This window comes from Artemia sp. Qi Xiang Cuo, chromosome 1 (genome assembly GCF_049724085.1).
Source record: "Artemia sp. Qi Xiang Cuo chromosome 1, ASM4972408v1, whole genome shotgun sequence".
Taxonomy (NCBI): Eukaryota; Metazoa; Arthropoda; class Branchiopoda; order Anostraca; family Artemiidae; genus Artemia; species Artemia sp. Qi Xiang Cuo.
The window spans coordinates 96,219,923-96,224,645 of record NC_142794.1 but is presented as its reverse complement, the minus strand read 5'-3'; positions in this window follow the sequence as shown (position 1 = coordinate 96,224,645).

The window sequence follows — 4,723 nt, the reverse complement described above, 5'->3', positions numbered from 1 at the left end:
AAATCTTTTTGTTTTTTAAGAGCCTTGGTCTAAGCAACAACAACAACAAAAAATATCACTAATCACTTTCGACTATTAAAAAGGGCACTAGCCCTTTGAATTTCCAATCGAATGATCCTTTTTTGAAGTTCCTACGACAAAGCCTTCTATAAAAACCTTATATGCCCTCAGGGCATAATTTAAAACCCTTGCCCTGAGGGTTGTGGGGGAGCGTCCCCCTCAAAAACATATTTTCTATCTGGAAATCAACTAAGCTGAACAAAATGGCACTATACTTCATCATTTTAAAGACATAGGAAGAAACCAAAGACAACGGTGACGGCAACGTTCTTCTGTTCCAAAGACACAATCGCGATGAAAGTTCCTACGTCGCCGCACTTGCCAGCAAGTTATTGTCTATTCCTGCAACTAGTGTGACCGCAGAAAGACTATTTTTGTAGGTAGGCCTGATAGTGACTGTGATAGTGACTTAGAAAAGAAATGGCCTTAGTCCACGCAGAGTGATTACGTTGATTTTCATTCACGATAACTGTTGCCACGTACCGCAGTCCTAATATACTTCTGAAGTTTGCCTGAAGGAGTTTTTTCGGCGCACTAATATTCAGAGATAAATGATGAATACGGTAATACGGTATTCGAAGTTTTGTATACAGTAATTTTCGAGGAATAAAAATAATTCTAATTTTGATTATTAATTCTGTTAGAAAAACATAGCTCTTAGATATTTCAACTATTCTGCAAGGATTCTGAAATGCCACAGTCATTTCGTTTTTACCAGATTTCTTCTTCTCTTGATGAATAATGAAGAAGACCATTGTCCAGCCAGTGACTCGCAAAGTTTCTACCTCATGAATAGGTAGAATATCTTGTAAATAAAAATTGGATTTGAGGAAGACTAAAATCTATTCTATAAATCATATACAACAACTTTCTATATAAACCTTATATGCCCCAAAGGCATAACTTACAACCCTTGCACTGAAGGATCTGAGGGGATTATCATCCTAAAAGACCTAATTTCCAGAACTTTCAACATTGAATAAAATGGATATCTCAAAATTTTGATTGGATGTGTTTGAGAAAATGGTGGGCGTGAGAGGGGCGTTAGTCGCTGTCCAATCAATTTCAAATATTAACACGTCACTAGTAATTATTATTTCAAATTTAATGAGCCAGTGTGAAGTTTATAAGACAACGCTTTCAATAAAAACTTTATATGCCCCCAGGGCATAACTTACAACCCTTGAACTGAGGGCTTTGAGGGGGTTATAATCCTTAAAGACAACATTTCCAGAACTTTCAACTACCTTGAACAAAATGGATATCTCAAAATTTTAACTCGACGTGTTTGTGAAAATGGTGGGCTTGAGAGGGGCGTTAGTCACTATCCAATCACTTTCAACTATTAAAAAAGGCAGTAGCCCTTTCAATTTCCAATTGAATGAGCCCTTTTGAAGTTTGTACGACAAGGCTTTCAATAAAAACATTATATGGCCCCAGGGTCTAACTTATAACCCTTGCCCTGAGGGCTATGGGGGGAGGGGTTTTCATCCTTAAAGACCTAATTTCCAAAACTTTAAACTACGTTGAATAAAACGGCTATCTAAAAATTTTGATTGGATGTGTTTGGGGGAATGATGGGTGTGGGGGGGGGTTAGTTGCCCTCTAGTCACTTTCGATTATTAGAAAGGATTCTAGCCCTTTGAAATTCCAATCGAATGAGCCCATTTTGAAGTTTCTACGACAACGCCTTCTCTAAAACCTTATATGCCCCCAGGGCATAACTTAAAAGCCTTGCCCTGAGGGACGTGGGGGATTGTTCTCCTCAAAAATATATTTTCTATCTGGAAATCAACTCGGCTGAACAAAATGGCTATCTAAAAATTTTTATTGTATACGTTTGGTGGACTGACGGGCGTGGGGGGGGTTGGGGCTTGTTGGCATCCAATCACTTTCGACAATTAAAAAGGGCACTAGCCCTTTGAATTTCCAATCGAATCATCCTGTTTTGAAGTTTCAACGACAACGTCCTCTCTAAAAACCTTATATGCCCCAGGGGCATAACTTACAACCCAGGCCCTGACGGATCTGGGGGAGTGTCCTCCTCAAAAACATAGTTTCTAGCTGAAAATCAACTATGCTCAGCAAAATGGCTATTTAAAAAATTTTGATTCGATGTGTTTGGAGAAATGAGGGGCGTGGGGAAGGGGGGGTCTAGTTGCCCTCCAATCACTTTCGACTATTAAAAAGGGCACTAGCCCTTTGAATTTCCAATCGAATGATCCTTTTTTGAAGTTCCTACGACAAAGCCTTCTATAAAAACCTTATATGCCCTCAGGGCATAATTTAAAACCCTTGCCCTAAGGATTGGGCAAAACCATCTCAAAATTTTGATAGGATGTGTTTGGGAGAAGGATGGGCGGGGGGGGGGGGGCTAGTTGCCCTCCAATCATTTTCGACTATTAAAAAGGTTGCCTAAAATATTGATTGGATGTGTTTGGAGAAAAGATGGGCGTGAGAGGGGGTTTAGTTGCCTTCAAATCACTTTTGACTATTAAAAAGTGCACTAGCCCTTTGAATTTCCAATCAAATGAGCTTGTTTGAAGTTTCTACGACAACGCCTTCTATAAAAGCCTTATATGCCCCCAGGGCATGACTTAAAACCCATGCCCTGAGGGTAGTGGGGGAGTTTCCTCCTCAAAAACATATTTTCTATCTGGAAATGAACTACGCTGAACAAAATGGCTATCTGAAATATTGATTGGGTGTGTTTGGAGAAAAGATGGGCGTGACAGGGGGGTTAGTTGCCTTCGAATCACTTTCGACTATTAAAAAGGGCACTAGCTCTTTGAATTTCCAATCGAATGTGCCCTTTTTCAAGTTTCTACGACAAAGATTTCAATAAAAACCCTATATAACCCCAGGGCATAAATTATAATCCTTGCCCTGAAGACTGTGGGGGGGGGGGGGTGTCCTGCTCAAAGGTATAATTTCCTGAACTTTGAACTGCGTGGAACAAAATGGCTATCTCAAAATCTTTATTGGATGTGTTTGGGGAAATGGTGGGCGTGGAAGGGGTGTTAGTTGCTTTCCAATCGCTTTCGACTATTAAAAAGGGCAATAGCCATTTCAATTTCCAATCGAATGAGCCTTTTTTTGAAGTTTCTAAGACAACGCGTTATATAAAAACCTTATATGCCCCCTGGGCATAATTTAAGACCCTTGCCCTGAGGGCTTTGGGGGGGGGAGTTGGTCATCGTCAAAGACCTAATTTCCAGAACTTAAAACTACGTTGAATAAAATGGCTATCTCAAAGTTTTGATTAGATATGTTTGGGGAAAAGGTGGGCGTGAGAGGCGGGTTAGTTGCCCTCTAATCACTTTCGACTATTAAAAAGGGCACTAGCCCTTTGAATTTCCAATCAAATGTGCCTTTTTTAAGTTACTACGACAAAGCCTTCTATAAGAAACCTTATATGCCCCTTGGGCATAACTTACAACCCTTGCTCTAAGGACTTGACCTAAGGAGGACTGCCCTCAAAAACATAATTTCTATCTGGAAATGAACTACAATGAACAAAATGGCTATCTCAAAATTTTGATCGGATGTGTTTTGGGAACGGGTGTGCGTGGAAGAGGTGTTAGTCAACTTCAAATCACTTTCGGCTATTAAAAAGGGCACAATCCACTCTAATTTCCAATTGAATGAGCGCTTTTCGAAGTTTCTACGACAACTTCTTCGATACGAAGTGCCCTGCTCTAAAGGAAAAAATTAAAAAATAATATATTGTGCGAACATCGTTCTTATATGCCCCCAGGGAATAACTTAAAACCTTTGCCCTGAGGACTGTGGGGGAGTGTTGTGTCCTCCTCTTTACTTAGTACCTTTTTCTTGTCTCGTTCTCGAGTGTCCCCGTTCTTTACTTAGGCAGCGCGATCGCGCTGCCTATGATTTATGCAACAAATTTCTATATAAACCTTATATGCCCCCCGGGCTTAACTTACAACCCTTGCACTGAGGGCTCCAATGGCTTTATCATCCTAAGAGACCTAATTTCCAGAACGTTTAACTACGTTAAACAAAATGGATATCTCAAAATTTTGATTGTATGTGTTATGGAAAATGTTGGGCGTGAGAGGGGCGTTAGTCGCTATCCAATCACTTTCAACTATTAAAAAAGGCAGTAGCCCTTTCATTTCCAATTGAATGAGCTCTTTTGAAGTTTCTACGACAGCGCTTTCAATAAAAACTTTATATTCCCCAGGGCATAACTTACAACCCTTGCACTAATGGCTCTGAGGGTGTTATCATCCTAAAAGACCTAATTTCCAGAACTTTCAACTACGTTGAACAAAATGAATATCTCAAAATTTTTATTGGATGTGTTTGGGAAAATGGTGGGCGTGAGAGGGGCGTTAGTCGCTAGCCAATCACTTTCAACTATTAAAACAGGCACTAGCCCTTTCAATTTCTATTTGAAGTTTCTACGACAAAGCATTCAATAAAAACTTTGTATTCCCCCAGGGAATAAATTACAACCCTTGCCCTGAGCGCAGTGGGGGGAGGTTTTGTCATCCTTAAAGACCTAATTTCCAAAATTTTTAACTACATTGAATAAAATGGCTATCTAAAAATTTTGATTGGATGTGTTTTGGGAAAAGGTGGGCGTGAGAGGGGGGCTAGTTACCCTTAAATCACTTTCGACTATTATAAAGGGCACTAG